The sequence below is a fragment of the Notamacropus eugenii genome, chromosome 3 (assembly GCF_028372415.1).
Source record: "Notamacropus eugenii isolate mMacEug1 chromosome 3, mMacEug1.pri_v2, whole genome shotgun sequence".
Lineage (NCBI taxonomy): Eukaryota > Metazoa > Chordata > Mammalia > Diprotodontia > Macropodidae > Notamacropus > Notamacropus eugenii.
This window is the reverse complement of record NC_092874.1, coordinates 485,501,233-485,518,570: the sequence shown is the minus strand read 5'-3', so window position 1 is coordinate 485,518,570 and position 17,338 is coordinate 485,501,233. Positions and strand designations below refer to the sequence as shown.

General features: G+C 42.1%; 1 pseudogene; it reads left to right on the top strand.

Moving 5' to 3' along the window:
* Positions 1-971: 971 nt before the first annotated feature.
* Positions 972-3,154, top strand: LOC140497799 (F-box/LRR-repeat protein 5 pseudogene; annotated as a pseudogene).
* The last annotated feature ends 14,184 nt before the right edge of the window (positions 3,155-17,338 follow it).

Here is a 17,338-nt window from a genome sequence, read left to right as displayed (position 1 = left end):
TCCCACATCTGAGTCCAGCAACATTTTATTGTTACTCTGACCAAAACCTAGGTCCTCAGACCAAGAGGGCAACCATCAGAGAAAACCCCTTTGGGAGTACTGAAAGGTTGCAGGTCCCCAGCCTGAACTGTCCCTGAGATTGTGGTATAACATTACCTATAATACCCTGAGAAAGCCGCAGGAAACTAACTCAGACCTTCCCTCCAGAAATGCCCCAAACCCAGCCCTGACATCAAGTCCAAAGGATGTAGGCTGACAAAAAAAAACCCAAAAACCCACCATGAAGAAGTATTATGGTGGCAGGGACACCCATCAGGACAAAAACTCAGAAGAAGAGAATAACTCTGGGATATCTACAAGCAAAGCCTCATCTCTCGGACGCAAACTCAGCCATAGTCCTGGAAAAGAGGGAGAGTTTCAAAGGGTCTTAAAATGCTTTTGTAAGTTCGATAAGAATGTGCAATGACAAAAATGGAAAAGAAGTGAGTTACAGAAGAAAGAATTGGAAAGAGAATGAACAGTTTGGCCCAAAAATTTGCCCAAGCAATAAAATCAGTAAATAAGAATGAGCTCGATAGAAAATAATGATGATGAAGCAACAAGAAATATTAAAACAAAGTCAAAAGATTGAAAAAATAAAGGAAAATATGAGATCTCATAGCAAAAACAACTAACCTAAAAAACAGATTGAGGAGAAAATATTTAAGAATCATGGGTCTACCTGAATTGTAAGACCAAAAAAAGAGATTAGACATCCTATTTCAAGTAATCTTAAAAGAAAACTGTCTAGATTCCTTAGAACCAGAGGACAAAAAGGAAATAGAAAGACTCTAACCATTACTTCCTGACAGAAACTCAAAAATGGGCCTCTGCCTGGCAGTGAGGGAGTCTATGGAGAGGCGGCGGCAGCAGCGGCAGAGACGGCTCCCTTCCCTGAAGAGGTGGACGTGTTCACTGCCCCGCACTGGGGGATGAAGCAGCTGGTGGAGCTCTACTGTGACAAGCTTTCTAAAACCAACTTTTCCAACAATGATTTCCATGCTCTTCTGCAATCTCTGTATGCTACATTCAAGGAATTCAAAATGCATGAGCAGATTGAGAATGAATACATTATTGGCTTACTTCAGCAACGCAGCCGGACCACTTATAATGTACACTCTGACAGCAAACTCTCTGAAATGCTTAGCCTCTGAGAAAGGGTTGGAGAATATGAAGAATGAATATGAGCAGCTAAATTATGCAAAGCAACTGAAGGAGAGGCTGGAAGCTTTTACAAGAGATTTCCTTCCTCACATGAAAGAAGAAGAGGTAACTTTGTAATAACTTAGGTTTTTCAGCCACTGTTGATGGAATATTTTACCTATGAAGAGCTAAAGGACATTAAAAAGAAAGTGATTGCACAACATTGTTCTCACAAGCACACTGCAGAACTTCTTCGAGGGCTTAGTCTCTGGAATCAAGCTGAAGAGAGACAGAAGTTTTTTAAGTATCCTGTGGATGAAAAATCAGATAAAGAAACTGAAGAGGCAGATTACTCCACAAATATTACCCATCTTCCTTCTGAAGTAATGCTGACAATTTTTAGTTATCTTAATCCTCAAGAGTTGTGCAGATGCAGTCAAGTTAACACTAAATGGCCTCAGCTGGCTAAAACTGGATCTCTTTGGAAGCATCTTTACTCTGTTCATTGGGCTAGAGGTGATTGGTATAGTGGTACAGCAACTGAACTTGATACTGAACCTGATGAGGAATGGGGGAAAAATAGAAAAGATGAAAGTCGAGCTTTTCAGGAAGGGGATGAAGATGCTGATATAGATGAATCTGAAGAGTCTGTAGAAGAATCAGTTGCCATCAATATTGCACAAATGGAAAAACATTTACTGCATGGCTTAATTCAAAATGTTCTCCCACATGTTGGCACGTCTGTAAAAACTTTAGTTTTAGCCTATAGCTCTGCAGTTTCCAGTAAAATGGTTAGACAGATTTTAGAGCTTTCCCCTAACCTGGAACATTTAGATCTTACCCAAACATCTCAGACACTGCATTTGACAGCTGGTCTTGGCTTGGTTGCTGCCAGAGTCTTCGACATCTTGATCTCTCAGGTTGTGAGAAAATTACAGATGTGGCTTTAGAGAAGATTTCCAGGGCTTTGGGAGTCCTCTCATCTCATAAAGGTGGCATTCTGAAGACTTGCAGAAACAAGAGCACATCGATTACATGGAGAAGTAAAGACATTGTCATGCACTCTAACAGCAAATATACTTGTTTGCATGATATAACTAATGAAGGTCTTGGCAAAGAAGTAGACAAGGAACACCACTGGACTAAGCCTGTTTCTTCTGAAAATTTCAGTTCTGCTTATGTGTGGATGTTAGATGCTGAAGATTTGGCTGATATTGAGGGTGTTGTAGAATGGAGACATAGAAATGTTGAAGGTCTTTCTGAAATGGAAACAGCATCTAATATCAGTTGTTCAATTTCTGGTTGCTATAAGAAGGACATTGTTGGACTAAGGACTAGTGTTTGTTGGCAGCAGCATTGTGCTTCTCCTGCCTTCACATGTTGTGGTCATGCATTTTGTTGTACTGGGACCACATTAAGAACTATACCCTCACTCCCAGAATCATCTGCACTTTGTGGAAAAGCAGCAAGGACTAGACAATCTGTGGGGAAAGACCTTTACTCTGGGAGTGAAAAAACTGATAAAGAGACTGGACATGTACTTCTTTTTCTCAGTTTATCTGGGTGTTATCAGATCACAGATCATGGTCTCAGGGTTTTGACTCTGGGAGGAGGACTGCTTCATTTGGAGCACCTTAATCTATCTGGTTGTCTTACTGTAACCAGTGCTGGCCTGCAGGATTTGGTCTCAGCATGTCCTTCTCTAAATGATGAACACTTTTACTACTGTGATAACATTAACAGTCCTCATGCTGAAACCGCCAGTGGATGCCAGAATTTGCAGTGTGGTTTTCGAGCCTGCTGCCGCTCTGGTGAATGACCCATGACTTCTGATATTTGTCTGCTTTATTTAGCTGAGCAGGCTTCCTTTCATGCACTTTGCTTACAGTATACTTCTTGTGTTAACCATCCCTTTTTGAGTATGACTTATTTTGGCCCCTTCCTGAGAACCTCAAAAATTTTAATTCACCAATGAGTTGTTCAGTGTTGTATTTCATGCAGATCTCATTTTGTTTCAGAACAGGGTTAGTCTTCGTGGTGGGGGTGGGAACAGACTTATCAAATTTCTTTTTAGTGTCATGGTTGGTTTTTTTTTTTTTGACACTTCAGTATGCTTTTGATTATTTTGTGTTAGAGACTATGAGGGACCTACTGTTTTTCTTGAATTATACAAATAGCATAACAAGCTTTGCAGATCATTTTAAGTTGTGCATCTTTAGAAGTATTGTTTTTCCAAACCTTCCAAAATGGAAATTTATGGAAACCAATTTCTTTCCCATTGTATTTTCTTTTATTTGATTATATCTATTAGAGCCAATTAAACATAGCCAAATACAAAGATTCTTTAAAAGGTTACTATCAAATTAATTGGCTACTTGGCGAATTAGCTTGGTGTGAGCTCTATGAAAACATCCACTATGTATAAAGTTCCTTCAAAACCCCATAGGTTCCCGCCAGTTTCCCTAAATCTTCAGGAATGTTGAATCTTGGAAGGGATTTTCAACAATTTCACAAACCATATGAACAAATGTATAAATAAAATCTACTTTGAAGATTTCACTGACAAAAAAAAAAAGAAAAAGAAACTCAAAAATGAAAACTCCCAGAAACATCGTAGTCAAAATCCAGAGCTTCAGGTCAAAGGAAAAACAGCCAGAAAGAAAGAATTCAAGTGCCCAGGATCACACACACTTTAGCAGTCACCACTGTAACAATACAATATTGAAGAAGGCAAAAGGCAGGGACTCAGTTATGACCAAGAATAACTTACTCAGCAAAACTGAGGGAAATACTACAGGGAGAAAAATGGATCTTTAATGAAATGGAGGACTTCCCAGGCTTCCTGATGAAGGACCAGAGTTGTAGGAACTGAAGTTCTAACACAAGAGTTAAGAGAAACATGAATAAGGACATACAAATGAAAAATCATTAAGGGGTTAAATAGGGACAAACTTTATATTAAATTATAGGAAAATTATACCTGTGTCCCCTCTGGATCCGACTGAAATCAGGGGTTACTGAGGAGATGGTTCAATCAATCAATAAGCATTTATTAAGCGTCTGCCATCTGCTAAGCATCGTGTCGGATACAGAAAGAGGCCAAAGACGGGTCCTGCCCTCCAGGAACTCCCGGTCTAATGGGGGAGAAAACATGCCAACAAATGTCTACAAAGCCAGCTAAATGCAGAATAAATAGGAAATAATAGACAGAGGGAAAGCGTTGGAATGAAGAGGGAAGGCTTCCTGTAAAGAATGAAATTTCAGTTAGGACTCACTGAAAGCCAGGGAAGTCAGTATTCAAAGGGGAGCAGGGAAAGCATTCCTGACATAGGGGGCAGTCAGAATGAACGGATCCAAGAGATGAAGAGTGTTGTTTGTGGAACAGGCATGAGGCCAGTGTCACTGGATCAGAGTGTTGGGGAGTGAAGTCTAAAAAGACTGGAAAAGCAGGAGGGAGCTAGGTTACGAGGGGCTTTGAACACCAACAGAATATTTTTTATTTGGGAACAATAGGAAACTGTTGGGGTGATATGATCAGATCTGTGTTTTAAGAAAATCACTTTAGTGACTACACGGAGGATGGATTGGAGTAGGGAGAGACTTAGGGCAGGCAAGCCCCCTAGAAGCTGTTACAGTAGTCCAGGCAATAGAGAGGTGATGAGGGCCTGCACCAGGGTGGAGGCAGCGTCAGAGAAGAAGGCACATTGGAGAGATGCTGCAGAGGCGAAATCACAGCCCTTGGCAATAGCTTGAACTTGGAGAATGAGAGAGTGGAGTCCAGGAGGACTCCTAGAATATGAGTCTGATAGACTGAGAGAATGGCGCTGTCCTCTACAGGAACAGGAAAGGTAAGAAGTAGGGAGGGTTTTGGGGGGAAAGAAAAGGAGTCCCGTTTAGGATAGGTTCTGTTCAAAATGTCTCTTGGACATCCAGTTCATGATGCCTAAAAAGGCAGTTGGAGATGCAAGATTATATCTGTGCAACAGCAGAGAGTCTGAGACAGGAAAGGTGGATTTGAGGGTCTGGTGATTCAGAGCAGAAATGATAATTGACTGCATGGGAGTTGACAGAGATCAAATGAAGTAGGATTGAGGGAGAAGGAAAGGAGACTTGGGACAGAACCCTTGGGACCCCCACTATCAGTGGGGGTGAGCTGAAGATCCAGCAAAGGAGACAGAGTAGTTCATGTAGGTGTCAGAGAGAACCAGAAGAGAGGAGTGTCCATAAACCTAGAAAAAAGAGAGTCAGGGGAGAGAGTGACCAACAGTGTCAAAGGTCACAGAAGTCAAAGAGAATGAGGATTGAGAAAAGAACTTTGGATTTGGCAAGGAGGAAATCTGAAGTAACTCTGGAGAGAGCAGTTTTGTTTTTTTTTTCACCATTCACTTTTATTTTACTTTATTTAACTTTTAACATTCATTTTCACAGAATTTTTGGGCTCCAAATTTTCTCCCCCCTTGTCCCCTCCCCCCACCCCAAAACACCAAGCATTCCAATTGCCCCCATCACCAATCTGCTTGGAGAGAGCAGTTTTGATGGAAGGAGAAGTTCAGAAGCTAGACTGTAAGGGGTTAAGAAGAGAGAGAATGCAGAACTCTCTGTGGTGGCCAGTCTTTAGCAGAAGTTTAGCTACAAAGAGCAGAAGAGATATAGGATGATAGTGGGGCTGAAAGGGACATGTTTGTAGACAGGAGGGAAGGGGCCAGTAGAAAGGGAGACAGTGAAGATAAGTGAGTGGGAATGACCAAGGGTTAAGCAGGTATGGGCCTTGGCACAGGTCAGGAGTGAGATAAGGCTGAAGTAGGGCAAAGGGTGAAGTAGGGCAGAGGGCAGAAGGGACTGAGTGATGGGAGGTAAGAAAGAGGGGAAAGGGGAGAACTCAATGCATGGCCTCAATTTTTTCTGTAAAACAGGACCCAGGTTCTCAGCTGAGAGAGTTGGGGGAGGTTTGAAGAGGGATAACAAGGTTTGAGGGAGCTGCTGTGGAGAGTGGGAGTAGGATGATAAGGGGGATAGAGTAAGATGGCCTAGCAGCTTTGTGACAAGAATTTACAGTGGGCCCTGTCAGAACAGTTAGCTGATTTTCTCCAGCTTCATTCAGCAGCCTGTATGTGCACAGGCTCAAAGACAATAATAAATGGTGGGAGTGATTTAAGATGGGGACTTGGGTGGATATAATCAACAATGTAAGAGTCCAGGGATTCAAGATGGAAGGATAGTGTAGAGTTGAATGGTTCATCAAAGGGTCAAGATGCAGGGAAAGAGGAGAGAGTGGCAAGTGCAGGGGAGATAACCTGGGAGAGAATTGAGGGGTTGAGGGATTAGAAGTCAAGGTGTGGATGAAGAGTTGGGTTATATAAGAGAAGACAGAGGGTGAGGTGAAAACCCAATAAACTGTGGTCAAATGAGAGGAATTCAGGGGAGTGGAGGTGGTAGATTTGTGGGTGATGACAAGATCAAGAGTCTGACCAACTCTGTGACTGAGGTTGGATGGAGGAGCTCATGGTAAGTGAGGAGGTTGAGGAACTGAGCAGTCTGGGTGTTTGAAAGAGTATCACTTCATGTGCTGAAGCATCCTAGTGTGAGGGCAGGAGCTGGGGAGGAAAGAGAGTGTAAGCCAGGTATTAAACTAACTGCAGAAGAAAGGGGAGTGACAACGGGGGCTATTAGGATTCTAATGGGCTGGTCCACAACACTAGCATTGAGCTCCAAGGAGGAGAGGCTACTGAGAGATGGAGGAAGGGGAAGAGCCTGGAAGTGCTAGTAGGGAACAAGGAGTGTTCTAGCTTGCCCACCTCCACCAGAGATTTGAGAATGAAAGGGAAGCCAGGGAGGTCATGCCACCATCTAGGGGAAGCCAGTAGATGGCAGGAGGGGGAGAGGAATAGATTCAGGGTGAAGGAAAGCTGTTGCCTAGGAATAGGCATTCCAGGGGGGCACAGTCAATGGCTGGGTGGAGTTAGAAACTTTGTTCCATTATGAGGATGGCTCGATGGCACCACAGAGCAGATTACTGGGCATGGAGTCAGGAAGACCTGAGTTCATATTTGACCTCAGACACTTCCTAGCTGTGTGACCCTGGGCAAGTCACTTAACCTCTGCCTCAGTTTCCTAATTTGCAAAATGGGGATAATAGTAGCACATGCCTCTCATGGTTACTGTAAGGATCAAATTAGATAACAGTAAAGTACTTAGCCTCAATTTACTTGTCTAAATGAGAAGGGAATGGCAAAACACCTCAGTATCTCTGCCAAAGAAAACCCCAAATGGGGTCAGAGAATCAAACACAACTTACAACTGAACAACTGCAAAATGCTTAGCCCAGTGCCTGGCGCACAGCTATATGTTAGCTTATCACTGTGAGAAGTAATCATCTCACCAAAAACTCCACGTGGCCATCGGTGAATTAAGGAAGATTTTTGTATTTTATGACATTTCGGATGGGTGACCCTTAGGAAAAGTCACACCCTTTCAGACAATTACAGAGCCTTATGTCTTTTCCTGATTCCCATTTGGGCTTTTCAGGGTCTGCAGCCTATCCGAGGACACCTAAAACCTTCTTCCCACTGGGGTCTCCACCCTGTCGTATATTTCTTATTTCCTCTTCCCCCTTTCAACCTCATTTTCTTTATACTTTATTTAGTAAAGAAATGCTAAGTCATGAATACTTTTAATCTCATCCCACAATGTCTGCATCACTTGGATTTTATGATCTCCATAGCATGAGAAAGTTTTCCCAAATGCTGAGAGAGTTCACAAAAGTGTGAGTTGAAGATTCAACCCAGGATATCCATAAGAAGAGTTCCATTATCTAAACTGCCATCTGGGTTAATGGGTCTCATCCTTAGTGAGCTGTACCTGGCCTGGCAGGTTTTTACAACAGGGGAAAAAAGCCTTCTCAGAAAACAAGGAGAGTGTTGGCAGTCTCAACCTCTGGGCTACATCTTCTGCCACAGTTTTTATTTCCTGAAGTAACTAATAAGTAGGAGACTTTCTGACAAATAACGTCTCCTTAGGTTTCGCAAATTATGTATCACATGATTTCTGTGGAAACTAAATTCAATCATCCCTCACAATCACCATCATCATTAGTACGTACTAATGATCTTACAAGAAAAATGGAAAAAGAGAGAAAGAGGGGAAAATCATCTCATATAATCAGAGGGTTCAGCTGCTGCTTTGTCTTTTGTACTGTAGGACCAATGATACTGGGGTCAAGGTACAACGTCCCACTGTGGCAGAGCAGAAGGTTCTACCTCAAGTCAGGCACAAACAGTCCATGTGAACACTTGGAGTGGACACACCTTGACTGGTGCCTGTTGTGTTTTCTTTTGAGCCACTGCCATTCTGCTTTGCTCATACAGCACAGCCCCTTCTCTGATGTGGGCACGTCATGCGGGCAGTCCCGTGCCATTGTCTCCCATGTCTCACAATCAATTCCAACGTTCTTTAGAGAGATCTTGAGGGTGTCCTTCTGTCTCTTATTCAGAGCTCATGAAAGGTAAATGAAATATGGGGATCTTCCCTGTACATTCATAGGCCTACATGATTCTATATATTGTCCTTTCTCCTTGGAACAGGGGCCGCATTCCCAGGACTTATACCTGGTCCATTCCTCTTCCTGCAAGGGTTGGCCACCCTTCTAGGAATATATGGAATCAATCCTGTGTTCTTTTGAACACAAACATTTTGCCATATCAATCATAGATGCCTTGTTCCTTTGAACTTTGGCCTAGTCCACAGCCACAACGTATCCTGTGCAGAGTCAGGAAGAGCCCTGGCACTGATTCAAAGGTCCTGTAGGCTCTGGTGATGGAGCCAAACAGGTGCCAAATCATGCTTTACCCATTCCTCCGTTGTTTGACACTGGATGTCATCTGGAAAAATCACTATTTTCTTTGGAGTCCCACCTGGGATTTTTCCCAGCCAGGATTCTGGGGGCTAAAACCAAGGGACTCCCCAGCATGTGAGCCCAGATGTTGGCGCTTCCCTCGTTCGGTGATGTATGTTGTTGACCTGAAAACTTGTTGAAGAAAAGGCAACATGGCTAAATGCATACATTTTATGATTTAATTAATTAATTGATCAATTCCCCATAAAGAAAACAGTTACATAATGCATTATGGAGCCAGAAATGTTCTGGCTACCCAGTGCAGAAATCTTCTGGCTTATATACATTTTGCCATGAGAAAGGAACTCTAAATTTAGTAAGACAGGACAATTAAAGTAATGTCAGTCAGGCCTTGTGATTCCAGGCTGGATAAACATATGTCTCGGTGATAAGGAAATCCCACCACTAGTGAGTGGCAGGCTTCCTGCCCTAAACAGATAACTGACATAGGAAAGGGTAAACAAAGTTCAATAGAAATTACGACCTAGGTTAAAGGTCTCCTAAGGAGTGTAGAGTCAGCCTTGGCTGGCTTTTGCTGACATAGGAAGAGGCACTCTCTGAGTTTGCTTCAGAGAGAACAAAGAGATTATTCCAAAATTTTATATTAAACATTATCAATGTGAATATTTCTATTACTTTGCTAAGCTGTAGCTTTATCTTTGTATATTTCTTTAATACTGCTTTATATTGTCCTTATGTACAGAATAGATGGTAAGCTGATTCCAATTCGGTGTGGAGAGTGCTCATTATGCTGTGCAATCCAATCCTAAAAAAACAAAAAGTTTAAAGCAGCTGCACGTGTCTCCTTAACAAGACAAACTGCCATCAAGAATAAGATTTCAAGGTGTAATGTGATAATGTTTAATATAAAATTTTGGAATAATCTCTGTTCTCTCTGAAGCAAACTCAGAGGGTGCCTCTTCCTATGTCAACAAAGCCAGCCAAGGCTGACTCTACACTCCTTAAGAGACCTTTAACCTAAGACACTATCTTGAATAATGGGACGTTTTCCATATCTTGATATTTATGGACATGTGCTGTGTTGTGGCGTGTTGGTGGTGAGGAAAGCACAGACATCTTAGGTCGTAATTTCTACTGAACTTTGTTTACCCTTTCCTATGTCAGTTATCTGTTTAGGGCAGGAAGCCTGCCACTCACTAGTGGTGGGATTTCCTTATCACCGAGACATATGTTTATCCAGCCTGGAATCCCAAGGCCTGACCAACATTGCTTTGTTAATTGTCCCGTCTTACTGAATTTACGATTTGCTCAATTAGGAGAGTTCCTTTCTCACGGCAAAATGTATATAAGCCAGAAGATTTCTGCACTGGGTAGCCAGAACATTTCTGGCTCCATAATGCATTATGTTACCGTTGTCTTTAATAGGGAATTGATTAATTAATTAAATCATAAAATGTATGCATTTAGCCATGTTGCCTTTTCTTAACAAAGTTTTCAGGTCAACAAATGCCACTCTTTGGGAACAAAAAGATTCTAGTGAAAAGAATAAGTCTTTCTGGATGGGAGGATTTTGCCCTATTCCTCCCTGGCAAAAGCATGTACTAAAAGCACAGGGGCTTATGAAAACCGGGAGCCGAAACTACAGACGGGAAAACACATTGTAGTACAGTGTTTACAAGAAATCCCTTTGGAAAAGGGGAAAGAAACTGCAGGAGTATGTAGAAGAGGATGGGCATTGCTGACAGGTTCCCATATGATGCGTCATAATAGGGACAAACTGTTGGAAGGTTCAGATGGAAAAGGAATTAGCTTATTTACATAGGAAAATTTCCATAGGACAGCGGCAGAACTTGATTTTAGGGGATCAAGCTAGAACTCATAACAAAAAGCAAGTATATGCAGTCCTTGTGTCTGCAGGGCTTTCTGGGACCCAGGTAAGCGGGATGGGGATATATGGGATGTTGACCTGAAAACTCTGTTAGAGAGAAAAGGCAACAGGCTAAATGCATACATTTTATGATTTAATTAATTAGTCAATTCCCCATAAAGATAACAGTTACATAGCGCTATGGAGCCAGGATCAGAACTGGCTGACTTAGCACGGAAGTTGACTGTCTTAAGTACATCTTGCCATGAGGAAGGAGTTCTCTTGATAAACACATTGCCAACAACGTGGCGTCAGTTGGGTTTTATGATCCCAAGCTATGGGCATCTTCTTTCCACAGCATATCTCTGTGACTTAAGAGAAGGAAAAAGTCCCATCACCCAGATAACAGACACTCTGTCCTAAACAGGCCTTTGAAGTTGTGATCTTAACAGAGTTTGACAAAGCTGAAGTCACACCCCAAGGTATTTGTGTTTTTCTCTTAACACTAGGATGCTAGAAGAAGGATCTGATAAGGAAGCCCCATTTGCCCATCAAAAGGCATCCTCTAAACAAAGGAGACTATTGGGTCCAGGCTCTTCTTAATTCAAACTTTGGCCCTTATTTAAGTCTAAAATTCATATTAAATATTATCACTTTCAAAGTTCAGTCCTTCTTTAGAAGGACTTTAATATCTAATCTAAATAGGTCTATTCAACACATGATGTTGCCCAGACAAGTCTGGGAAAATGCTGATTTCTCCCTATTGTTAAGACAAGTGGTATGGAAATTGATGTCTCTTTGATCAGGATTCAGTGATCTAAGTCAGTACTCAAGACCTCACTTTAATATAGTCCACCTCCCAGCATGTCTACCAATCAGAGTTGATTGGTATCCTTTGGGAATACCTACTCTTCAAGGGGTATATAATGTTTTATAACTGCCATTTAGAAAACCAGGTATTTCCACCTTTGCATATAGTTAAAGAGGTCACAGCTAAAACAATTTGGTTATGACTTATGAAACTTGTAAGATTGCCAAGTTACTTGGGGCTACTGTTTTAATGCTAAAATCTAAAATTGTTAATTGATTACTGTTTGTGGAAAAGAGGGGATTGGGTCAAAACCTCATCTGAATTGGTTCTGCCCAGTCAGAACAGGCCTCCTTGGGGTATGGGGGTAGGAAGGCAGGAGCACCAGGATCAGCCCCTCACTGGGGTCCATTATCCTGTAAACTTGCCAAGGTTCCTGGAAACCATCTGTGTGGGGATGGTCATTAGCCCCAGGAAAAAAGAATTTGTTTTAGTCATGTAGTTGTTAACACTGAATTCAGCTGGCTGAGAAGCTGCAAGTTTATGAACAACAGATAGAAAGGATTTTAAGGATTGGTTTTTACAGCAGGACAAGTTTAAGTTTGAGAAGGAAAGCTGTTGAATGGAATCCCTTATGTGTGAGTGAGTTCTGGTAAATTTTTTACAACTCCATGAGAGTAAAAACAACTGTATCTGGCTCTAAGCTGTGATTGGTGAAACCTGCTGTTTGAAATAAAAGGCTCTTGGGAAATTAACTGATTTTGTTTTGAGTTTGAATTTGGGTATAGTTATCTGCATTAAATCAGCATCTGAGAGAAATGCCACAAGCTACTCAGAAGGAATGTGATCCTATGCTGTTAACAGGTGAAGGTCTGCATCTGGGAAAAAGCTGAGAGGACAATCTTAGCCTCAGTCTAGGATGGGATCGCTCTGGATTTAGTGACCTCCCCTTGCAGGCAAGTCACCCAGACCATGACACCTCACCCTCCAGACCTTGCATTGGCTGAATTCCAGACACTGGCTAAAGAACCAACCCCTCGAATGCAGACTCTTAAAGCAGGGACAGCCCTACATCCACTCTTAACAGGAAGTAGTTTCAGAAGCCAAGACCTTCATCCCTTACTCCAAAAGATTTTGGATCCCATTTGTTGGAGGCAGAAATGATGGGGTGCTTCTGCTTAGACCCAGCCCTAGGATCATATACTGTTTATTGTTTTATCATTCTTCAAGTGTTATGCATTTTTCACCTAAAACAAGTATGCTCTTACATGTTACATCTTGACATCACATTCTCTAAATCCTCAAGATGCTACTGTTGAAAGAGAGAATGGTATGACACACCACATGGTGAAGGAGGAACAGGTTTGGGTACAGTAAATTGTGTAGATCTTGAGACCTTAGCCAGCAGACTCTGAAGTGCTGGAAAAGATGTCACTCAAGCTTTGACAATTAACACCCAATGGTTACCCACAACAATCTCCCTCATCAACATACACCACAAGATGGAAAGTACGTTTTCTGGCTGTTCACTTGTTAACTAACTTGAGGATATAAATGTTTCTAAATTATTCAGTTGGACTGCTTGTTCACTACAAAACATATATACCTTGATATAGAGAAAAAATGTGTAAAGACAATTGACTTCACAAAATGAAAAATTATGGTGTAACATGTTTTCCCTGTACATACCAAGGACCAAGTGGATTTCATGTATTACTTTGCTATCCTTCATATCTATGGGAATTATATTGATCATTATAATCTTATTTTTTTATGGTAAAGTGTATACTATGATCACTAGACAGCTGGAGCCCTCTTGGATCACTCATTCAATCTCTGTGATATAACCTTATACCTTGTTTCTAATTTTTCTGTTTTAGGTTGCATGAAAGGAATTGATTTTCTCCACTTTCAAGGCAATGACCTTTCCCCTGAACCAGTGGATGATATTAGTCTTTCTTGGGTACCTGCTTCTTTATCTTTACCTTCTACTTACATATTTTTACTTATTTCTTCTAAGGAAGTAAAAAGATGTTAACAAAGAATCAGCATTTTCTAAATATACTAATATCATTGGTATGATTTCCTACTCAAATACAAATCCTCAAAGTCCCTTCAGCCTACGTAGTGAACATGTCAGATCTTGGGGCCAAATGAAGGGTTAATAAAATATGAAGATCTTCCCTGTACATTCATAGATCTGAACATGACTACATATGCTGTCGTTTCTCCTTGAAATAGTGGCCACATTCCCAGGGCTGAAAGGTCAGCTTATACCTAGTCGATTCCTCTTCCTGCTAGGGTTGGCCAATCCTGCATCCTTTTGAACACAAACATTTTGGCAATCATGGATGCCTTGCTCCTTTGAACTTTGGCCCAGTCCATAGCCACAACACATCCTCTGCTGAGTCAGGAAGAGCTGTAGCACCAATCCAAAGGTCACTGAGCCAAAGGTCATGTAGGCTCTGGTGATGAACCAATCAGGTGCTAAGTCATCCTGCGCCAATTCCTTCTTTTGAAACTGGATATAATCTGGAAAAATCACTATTTTCTTTGGAGTCCCAACCGGGATTTTTCCCATCCAGGATTCTGGGGGCTGAAACCAAGGGACTCCCCAGCATGTGAACCCAGATGTTGGTGCTTCCCTGCTTTGATGATGTATGTAAATATTCCTATCACTCGGTTAAGCTTTACCTTTATCTTTGTATATTTCTTTAATACTGCTTTATATTGTCCTTATGTACAGAACAGATGGTAAGCTGATTCCAATTCAGTGTGGAGAGCAATCCAATCCTAAAAAAAATAGCTTAGAGCAGCTGCATGTATTTCCTTAATGATACACCTCCATGTGAGCTCTTGCCTTGCATGAGTTCTTCATAAAATAGTCTTTTTGGCAAGCCTACGCTTGACGTTTGAACAACATGGCCAGCCCCCATCAGAGTGGCACTCTCCACAGTAGAGTTTGAATGCTTTCAAGTTCAGCCTGAGAGAGGACCTCAGTGTCTGGTACCTTATCCTGCCAGGCAATCTTCAAAATCTTGCTAATGGAAGTGATTCAGTTTCCTGGCATGGCTCTGTAGATTGTTCAGGTTTTATAGGCGTACAAGGTTAGCACAACAGCTCGGTAGACCTTCAGTTTGAGAGGAAGCCCAATACCTCCTCTCTCACACTCTCCTTCAGTATCTTCCAAAATCTGAGCTAACTCTGGCCACGTGTGGGTCAACCTCATCATCTATGTGGACATCCCTGAAAAGCATTCTGCCAAAATAAGTGAACTTATCCACAACATAAAAAATTTATCCATTTGCTGTAATCAATGGTTCCATGTATGGATGGTGAGCTGCTGGCTGGTAGAGAACCTATTTTCTTGGTGTTGATAATCAGTATGAGAACTTGCCAAGTCCTTTTCAGGGCTGCTCATCTACCTTTGGTGTCCACCTCTCACCAAACTCTCACCTGTGGGTGTTCAATTAGATATTTATACAATAAGGAAGGGGGCTGGGGACAGAAGAAACAGCTGACACTTGCACCTTACTCTCACCTGAAATGATCAAAGGAGGGAAGAATATAGACACACAAGAGCTGGGAACAGAAACGCATTGCACTGAACAGGAAAATAGGAGGGAAGGAGGAGATGGGAAACTTATGGCAGTATTAGTCCTAAGTCAAACAAACTGAGTCAAGATGTACATATTTATAGCTCTTTTTGAAGAGGCAAAGAATGAGAATCTGAGGTGGTACCCTTAAATTGGGGAATAGCTGGATAAGTTATAGCATGGGAATGTGATAGAATATGATCGTGCTGTAGGAAATAATGGAGATGGTTTCAGAGAAACCTGGAAATAATTTTATGAACGATGCAGAACTAGGAAAACAACTGATACAAAGGTAACAATATGGTAAAAAGAACCAACTCTAAAAGAATTAGGAGCTCCCATTGGTTTGATTACCAACTATGATTCCAGGAGACTCATGAGGAAAGCTGCTACCCACCTCTCAAGAGGGAGAGGACTCAGATGGCTTGGACTTGGCCAGTGCTGACATCCCTTTGGCTTCACTATTTGTAAGAATGCCTGTTTTTATTTCATTCTCAGTTTGGGCAGGAGAGGGAAATCGGGGTAGGAAGGAGAGAAGGGAGACTGTTGTGGACTGGTTATGGGATGGCTTCCCATCAGCCCACTATAGTGTACTTCCAGGAACTACAAGATTTCTTAGTGAAACTGTCACCTTACTGAAGATGTTAACAATTAAACTGATCATCATACCATTCTTTGTGTCTGATAGAGCTTTCCTAAGTGAAGGCTGTGGCTAGGTTCCCCTTCCCTTGCCCTCTTAGCTGAGAAGCCATGTTGGTTTGGGGTTTTCTCTGTCTTGTCAATGGTACCCAAACATTAGCACGCATGGAATCAAGCCTGTGGCTTCACGGATTCATGGACTAAGTGCCACATGCTGACTTAGGCCACAGCTTTCTCAGGATTCTTGGCAGTGTGGAGCTGGAAAGCTCAGATGCCATGTCCTTTGCAGTGGATTTTAACAGGAAAGTTCCATACAGATGGGGACAGCAAGGTGGTAAAGTCGACAGAGTGCTGGCCCTGGAATCAAGGAGTCCTGATTTCAAATCAGGACTTACCTGATATGACTTGGGCAAGTCACTAAACCCTGTTTGTCTCAGTTATCTCATCTGTAAAATGGCAAACCATTCCAGTAACCCCAGAAAACCCCAAAAAGGGTCACAAAGGGGACACAACTAAAAATGATTCAATAACCACCACCCATATGGTCAAAGACTTCCCCCAACCTTTCAGCAGAGGTGAATGTTTGTTATGAATAGGAGGAAGTTTATGCTGCTCTTATCTCCTTCCACAAGACAGAGTCAATATGTAGACAGTCCCAAGGCTGCCAGGGTCCTGGTGCCATCACGTGTGCAGCAAGAGTTAGCAAGACTTTCTTGCCAAATCATGAGGTCCAAGTCTACTGCTTTTAATAGATGTTTGCTAACATGTGGAGTCAGTCAAACCTCTTCCTTATTAGTTACATCCTCTTGTGATCTGTATGTCCAAATAAAGGTCTCATGGCAGGAGAACAAAAGGCCTGGAATGGCATTATCCATTTCCTGGCACCCTTCATGAATTCATTACAGTCCAAGATGGTGCTCCATCACACAACTCCGACTTCCACCACAGTCCCAAAAGTAAAATATCCTCCAGCATACAAAATTGGTGGCCCTAAGAATTCCTCTCGCTTCTTGGATTGTATGACTTCATTTCCAACCAAGGTTAAGAGGAGGTAGAATGAAAACAAGTTCACCAATATATGTCATCCCCTTGGAACTTATCCCTCAGGGCCTGGGGCCTTCATGCCCTGGAACACTCAACCTCACCTGTGCTCTTCTCACCTTGAACTATCCCTCAGTTAAGCTGCCACACTTCCCTATTGGTGAGGTGCTCCTGAAGCATCCCCTTCGTGGAGGGGTCGGGGCTGGCCAGCTTTCATTTTCCTGTAGGCTCTATTCCCGATTTTCTGGGCTTGTACTGGGCCCCTTCACACCTCCTTTCGGTGCGCTGTTCTCTTAAGTTCCTTGAAGGCAGAGATGCCCATAGCAAGCTCTTCATGAACACTTGCTTCCTTC